At 43.0% G+C, this 7,857-nt stretch overlaps 1 non-coding gene across 1 annotated transcript; it reads right to left on the bottom strand.

The window, feature by feature from the left end:
- Positions 1 to 419: 419 nt before the first annotated feature.
- On the bottom strand, positions 420 to 493 carry Trnat-agu (transfer RNA threonine (anticodon AGU)). Its single transcript has one exon. It is a non-coding gene; the product is annotated as a tRNA-Thr (tRNA).
- Between the last annotated feature and the right edge of the window lie 7,364 nt (positions 494 to 7,857).

Genomic DNA, 7,857 nt, shown 5'->3' with positions numbered 1-7,857 from the left:
GTCAGGCGATCACCTGACGTGATTTCAGCATGATGGTGCGCCACATCACGTCTCACGTGCGGTTCGGAAATACCTCAACAGATGATACGATGAAACGTGGATAGGCCGAGGGGATCCAACTGCGTGGCCACAGCGATCGCCGGATTTAACTCTTATAGACTGTTCCTTGTGGTGTCACATCAAAGATTAATTTACGAGACTCCTAAAGGAACAGAAGATGGTCTGCTGGCTCGAGTTCTGATCGCTGCACTGGAAATTGAAGAGACACCAGGTAGCATGGAGAGTGTGAAACAGAATATGCGTCACACCTAATAGAATTCCTCAAGCAGAAGTGGATGACTGTATGTACATGAAGTGGGGATCACTGCTATCGGCTGCAGCGGAACATTAACCGGAATCAGCAGCGACGAGCGAGAACGTGTACCGGACCGGGATTCGAACCCGGGATCTCCTGCTTACTGGGCGGATGCGGTAACCACTACGCCATCCGGGCTGCAGCGTTATTGCAACTGTACGGTCTATTCCTATGCGCCTCAGCACCGATTTACACTCCTACCAAGCAGCACCTATCCGCAGTCTGTGTGTCCCGGATGGCGCACTGGTTACCACACCTGCCTGGTAAACAGGAGGTCCCGGGTTCGAAACCGGGTGCGGTAACCATTTTCGCTCGTCGCTGCTGATTCCGCTTAATGTTCCGCTGCAGCTGATTGCAGTGAACCCCTTCCCTTGCATACAGTGTTTTACAGCAGCGGTATCTGCGTGGTGTCTGGTGTTTCGAAGGAACGGACACCGCGCATTCATTTAAGAAGTGGATGAGCTAAACATCTGAATCGATCGCAGAACGAAAACGGTACGTTTCCGGACATGGGTTCCTATTCAAAACATCATGCACTCATTCCCCTCCACATGCCCTAGAAGTTTATAAAGCGAGGAATTTCGAGGGACTGTAGATTGCTGAGGAACAAATCGAGGACAGAAACTCATGTTCTGAAACTCGACGCCGGCGTGTCCCTCTAGGCCAACTCTTCGGCAGCAAACGTGACTTTGTACGTCGATGGACCATAGGCGGAATGTCTCGCAATGTTATCTGTTATTCAGTGATCGTGACTGATTCCCATGATCGTCAGTGGAAGAGAGGAACAAGCTGCTGCACAGAAAGGCCTTGTCCCTAACGAATCCGATGCCCTGTAGCATCAGAGGATGACGGCCTGGAATACGGGTTTCCATCCGCAGTTAATCTTTTCCGGTATATGGGAGAAAATTAAATACGGTATGGCAGCGTCCAGGTATTGGTGAAAAGTTTATTGTGGAAGTGGCTATGAATGTTATGCTATGACTTCATTTACAAGAATATGAGAACGAACTGGGTTCAAATGGTTCAAGTGGCTCTGAGCACTTTGAGGCTTAATTTCTGAGGTCATCAGTCGCCTAGAACGTAGAACTAATTAAACATAACCAACCTAAGGACATCACACACATCCATGCCCGAGGCAGAATTCGAACCTGCGAGCGTAGCTGTCGCTCGGTTCCAGACAGTAGCGCCTGGAACCGCACGGCCATTCCGGACGGCGAACGAACTGGGGCCTGGTAAGTTGTTGGTCATTGCAGTTTTTATTAGTATGTTCGCGACTTACACTCATAGTACCATTGTGTATGTGACAACGTAGCTAATTGTTTCTAATCTGGCCAGAACCGATAATTCTCAGGTAAGAATGAGACGAAAATACGATTATATGGCATAGAAGTGAACCATATGTTTAAAGCATTGTAAGCCTCAGTGTTACCTACTGGTGGAAACATGATTCTATTTTATTACATCAGGAAGATGCGATTTGCAAATCAGGCCGAAAAAACATACTGTTTCCCACAGGGCGATGCGCTACCCTTATTACCGTCTCTACACTTTTGCGCTTAGGATTAGAAATAGATACATAAGTTTGAATAGGAGCTGTAATTGAAAGCATACAACTTCTCGTCTTTTAAAAATTTCAGCAATGTTAATTTCCTTAACCAACAACAATACCAACGTGCTATTTCAGCCACGCAAGACATTACAGTTTAATCACCGTGTAATGTGAGAAACGCTTGTGATAGAAAAGAATTCGAATTTTAATAAGAGTCTGACCTAAAATTGCTGATATGAAATCAAAGAAAAATCTCCGAGAACACGTGAAATATCTGTGCATTTTTTAGAATACGCGCTATTTTTGCTCCAGGAATTCTGCTTACGCTACAGACAGTTTTGCATTTCGTTTTCGCTCAGTTTGACGATCTTCATTAGAGTCGCCCTAACAGTTCCAATTTATTCCCCAGTCCCACAATACTACTTATAACTTGTGAGCTAGTACACGTAATTAACTGTTGCTTTGATAGCAAATCCTACTACAAACGTAATAAAACTCCAGTGGCCATATTTGTTTGCTCGAATATGTGCCACAAGGGAAGCGAGCAAGTAATGTTATACACTACAACGAAAGCTGACAAGGTGCAGGGAGCGTTCAGCGTCTCTTTGGCGAAACGATAACAGAAGCCATCGGAAGAGAAGCGTAATCCTCGGATCTGCGCCTGACGGGTGAATTAGCTCCCAGTCGGTTCTGCCGTCTGCTCATCCCACAGGATATTCTACCCTCTCTACTTGGCGGTGCTCTCGCCTGTCATACAGAACAGTCAGGGGATTTACGTTACCACTTGCTGTGCAGATAGGTTTGCAGGCCGTTTCCACACAGACTGAAGACTCTGCATGCTACAGACTTTCACCTCTATGTCTTCACTTCTAGATTACGTAACCTTACGTATTTCGGTTCAACATTTTTACGGCTGGGATATTTTTACCACAGATAAATCACTTCTAAGAAAGAGGTTTTTAGAGATGTTATAGTGGAGTTTCGATGAAGATAAGTAAAGTTTTGCTGACTTTAATTTTTGGCGAGATGTGCAAAAATGGTCCACCAGAGACAGACTGGTGTCCGTAAAAGGCAAACACTAGACAAAAATAATATATAAGAAGTTTGAAGTATGATAATAGCCATGGTACCTCTGCTCAACATCTAATACGCATGGTGCTGAACATAGAACAGGATATGAAAATTATTAGAAAGAACAATTTCGACAGAAACCTCCTAACATTGCAGGAAAACTTTCATACACAAAGAGTCCTTGCAATTAAGAAGAAAAGTAATAAATTACCAAATAGATACAAGCAGCAATGCACTGATCATGTTAGTCAGTAAAACAATAACATACAAGGATGAATAACATAACAAGATTAAATATTCACATACTAATTCTCTCCACCACAGACACACAGAAAAAAAAGGAAATTGCGATTCCCTCCATTCAAAACTCCCCCCTTTACATAGGGCAACCATACCGCACAGTAACATATACACTCATATAAGAAGAAAACTAACATCAAACTTGAAACAATCACAACATATCTAAACAAAAGTCGATCGAAAAGCTCACAGCGACATTGGCACTGTATGCACAAAACACTCACAACCAGCTCATAGTAAAAGTGAAGAGTTGAAGTGAATCTCTGGACATCCTGTTATACGCAGCCAACCAAGTGCAGCTCCAGACGACGCATATAGATTAAAAACATCTAAAAATCGTATGTAGAACCAAACTATGATTTAATCCTACTAAAAGTGCTCTCCAAACCATTGTTAATATCCTAGCATTAAGAGAAAATTTAATATAGAAACGTAACTAGAAACATCATCCTATGAAATTTTTATTTACAGAAAACTAACGTGTGATATAGATCGCGAAAAATCCCTCGTAAATAAAAATAAGTGAAACCCGAATGGTAGAAAGCAAACATTCTTTCGTTTACATGAATGCGCTGTGTCTGTTCTTTCGGCCATGTCCGAAAGAAGAGACACCACGCGGAATTCGCAATTGTGATACATACTGTCGATACTGAAAGTGGAGAGGGGAGAAAGGAAAGAATGGGGGAGGAGCTGGTGGTAGGTGCTGCATCGGGGCTTTAATTTAATTGGCGAATGCCAGTGAAAATGTGTGCAGGATCGGGACTACAGCCAAGGATTTCCTCCTGCGTTAACCACTGCACCATCCGGACACTATTTTTCGCGAAAGCACGGACTATCTCGACTTCTCCCACACTAACTCGGCAGTGTCCAAACACCTCAGCGGTGACACCCCACGGAGGGATGCCAGCGAGCAGCGGCGCCCTCCGGCTAGCGCGAAGTGATCTCGTGCTGGCTGCTGGAGTGTACTCGGCTCCACTGCAAATTATACAATGACCGCTGATGACCCATCAGCGTCGTGAGATCGGTCGCCCCCCTCTCTGGTGGCCCAGTAGGTCTCAGCTCCTGCCGTCTCCTGAATGTTGAGCAGGAATAGGGATTCCAAGGCACCCTGTTGCTGGTTCCTGTCTTGAAGTGCAGTGCTGGCAACACTCTGTGATGTGGTACTGTTCAAAGACAGTCGGTTTCTGCATCAGTACACGCTAGGCAGCGAACAGCATGGAGTACATCAGATCAAGACCATCATCTCGAGTTCATCTTCCGCTATTTCATAACCTGTGATGGACAATGTAGAACATAGTATCATAATCACAAAATCCAGAACTCTTACTCATAATGCAATCGATCCTAACGATCAACTGAGGAGAGCTCGAATACTGGAGTATTTCAATGGGGCTAGGGCGAGGCTGTCAGGCGGTGCTCAGTTCATAATGGCCGCGTTTGTACTCCGTAATGTGACACATTCATTTAACTGGTTGTTAACTGCTGTATATGGTGCTCCTACATGTTCTTGTGTATCAGATACAGGTTTTGTCACGTCTTACAAGCTAACGAATATGCTTGTCTCACTTCTTTTTGGATGCTGTCGCGGTATTGTTTCTACGGAATGCCTGTTCTCACTCAGACGTCATAGATGTTTGAGACTTGGAAAGGTGACTGGAATCATACAGTTTCATTTGATTAAATTAAAACAGTATTCATAACTTCCGGAACTATAGGTTTGTTCTTCTGGGCAGAGGGGAGGAGAGTGTCAGGAAGGGCAAGGAAGGAGGGACAACTTACTAAGGCTCCAGGTATTGAGGGCCTATTGGGTACGAAGAGGAAAGAAGGCAAAGCTGAGTACCTAGGTTTTGTAGTGGAACACAATGATTCATCTTTAGCCTTCTAACATCTTCGTGTTTGAATGAATTCTTCAGTTTCGAGTGTGCACTGTTTTGAAATTTCCTGGCAGACTGAAAGTGTGTGCGGGACCGAGACTAGAAATCGAAAAACCTTATCTTTCACGGCCGAGTGCTCTACCGATGGATCTACCCAAGCACGCCTCACGACCTGTCTTCACTTGCTTGGAAGGTAGGAGATGAGATACTGGCGGAAGTAAAGTTGTGAGTTGTGTTTGGCTAGCTCTACGGTAGAGCAATTGCCCGGAAAAGGCACAAGTCCCGGTTTCAAGTCCCGGTCGGGCACATATTTTTTAGCTGCACGAAGCTTCCCCTTGTTGCCTATCCGTGATTGCCTCTGCTTGTGTCTGACTGCAATCGATCCTAATGGTCATCTGAGGAGAGCTCGAATACTGGAGTATTTCAATGGGGCCAGGGCGAGGCTGTCAGATGGGGCTCGGTTCATAATGGCCGCATTTCTACTCCGTATTCTGACACAGTCGTTTAACAGGTTGTTAACTGATGCATCAGGTCCTCCTACATGTCCTTGTGTATCAGATACAGTTTCTGTCACGTCTTACAAGCTAACGAATATGCTTGTCTCACTTCTTTTTGGATGCTGTCGCGGTATTGTTTCTACGGAATGCCTGTTCTCACTCAGCAAACGCTGTCGTACTGTGTCGAAGGACTGACACACTCGCGACATACCGTCACGCTTCCTGCTTCAGCCTCTGTCTCCGGCTTAACCTGACATCGCTTGTGACAATGCAGATGAGTTTTACTAAGAATTTCTAATTTCCTGCCCTTCACTATTCTGTGGCGTGACACATCCCTCCTCTTTGAGAAATTCGTCCTGAATTTGTCTTTTCCACTTATTATTAATTAGTCTATATCTGCATTGTATTTAAAAATTTACTGTAGAAATGTTTTCTGGCCCATAAAAACATGTTGTTACAAGAAGCGTATGTAACGAGTTGATATTCGTAACAGCGTGTTAATCCCCAGCTGAGAGCTTAATAACGCTTATTTAACCCTTTCAGACCTGATTTTTTATTTACTTGTAAAAAAAATGTCTGACATGATTTTTACATTCCTGTGAGTCTTCTGACAACATTTTTCTAAGAAAAAATTTAGCATGATCTCTACTTTTCTAGATATTTAATGTACAAAAATGTGTTCGTCAGGTCTCGAGCTTCATGTCATACATTAAGGAGGTTAACAGTACGGATCAATTATGCCACTCTTTATTTCACATTAAAACAAAGGGAACAATAAAAATAATTCCATATTACATTCTTGTTTAAACAACAATGGTCAACACCTGATTTTAAGGTTTAGTATGAAACTGCAAAAAACAATTTCTGTCCTTTTGGAGACACAAATGTACTTTACATTTTCTGCACTGAATTCTTGAACGCCCTGTACATTTTGAAAATTTGCAGGGACTTGGATCTCCTACATCATGCAAAGGCAAATGGTGAATGGAATCAAACTGTATCTCTGTAGCTGGTCGTAATTCTCCTCTTTTTCTTGGTATAACTCTCATGCCTGAAGCCAGTCCTTCATCATACGGACGCCCCCTCTTCTTTCTAGTCACTTTCTTTTGGCACAGTATCAATCCATCTGCTACCCTGATACGAAAGGAAAGAAGGTCCATTTGCTTCTTCTTTGGGATAGACAGGTTGTCTGCATCTCATCTGTATTCCAACCAACTTTGCACGATGGCAAAGTCAACAGGGTGAAAAGTCATACGCAAAGGCCATTTTCGAGATCTGATGAAAACTCTGTAGTAGCTTATCAATTGATCAAATAGATCCCCACCACCCATTGCATGATTATATCTTCTCACTATTTCAGGCCTTTTTACTTTCACACATTTATGGTGCTTTTTGTCCCAACGCTCGACTTCATCCACTGAGCCTTTACCAACAAAGTTTGAACACAATACAACTGGCCCATTGTCTAACCACTTACACATGGTAATGTCATCAGCACTAGTGATTTCTTCACAGTAACTTCTAGTTTGTTTCATTATTGTTCTATCATCTGAAAAAGGCATGTTCTTTCCAAATCTGTTTTGACGGACAGTACCTGCTGCATTGATGCCTTGAGATATCAGAACTTGAAACAGATGATAAGATGAAAAGAAGTTGTCAAAGTATAATTTATGACCTTTACCTTTTGAGAGTGGAACAGGAAATCCTAAAACAACAGCAGGACCTAATCCAAATTTTTTACAGCATGTGGTATTTAGTTCACCTTGATAGAAAAGGAAATCATGCACTATTCCACTCTTACCACACAACATGAACACTTTGATTCCTCATGGACTTGATTTCCCCTTGGCATACTGCTTTGCAGAAAACTTCCCAGTGAAAGCAATAATTCCTTCGTCCACACAAACATTCTCTTCTATAGGAAGTTCACTGTAGCGTTTTCTAATGGCTGTGTAAACTGGCCTGACTTTGTAAAATTTATCTTTATTTTCAGGTGGCTTCTCCAGATTGTTCACCAACTGTAATTTTGTTCGTAATTCTAAAAATCTGTCTCGTGACATGTTTCCCCAAAAGACATTTACCTTCAGGCCTGTATCCCAAAACATTCGTAGTCTGGGAAATTTCAAAGCGCCAGTCAGTATACGAAAACCAAATAGCACCTCTAATTCTTGAGTTGTTGTCTGCTTGAATGAGGATTTGCCTTGTTGTAAT

The sequence above is a fragment of the Schistocerca nitens genome, chromosome 5, assembly GCF_023898315.1.
Source record: "Schistocerca nitens isolate TAMUIC-IGC-003100 chromosome 5, iqSchNite1.1, whole genome shotgun sequence".
In the NCBI taxonomy this organism is placed as follows: Eukaryota; Metazoa; Arthropoda; class Insecta; order Orthoptera; family Acrididae; genus Schistocerca; species Schistocerca nitens.
Note: the sequence above shows the minus strand (reverse complement) of the source record. Positions and strands in the feature narration are given on the sequence as shown.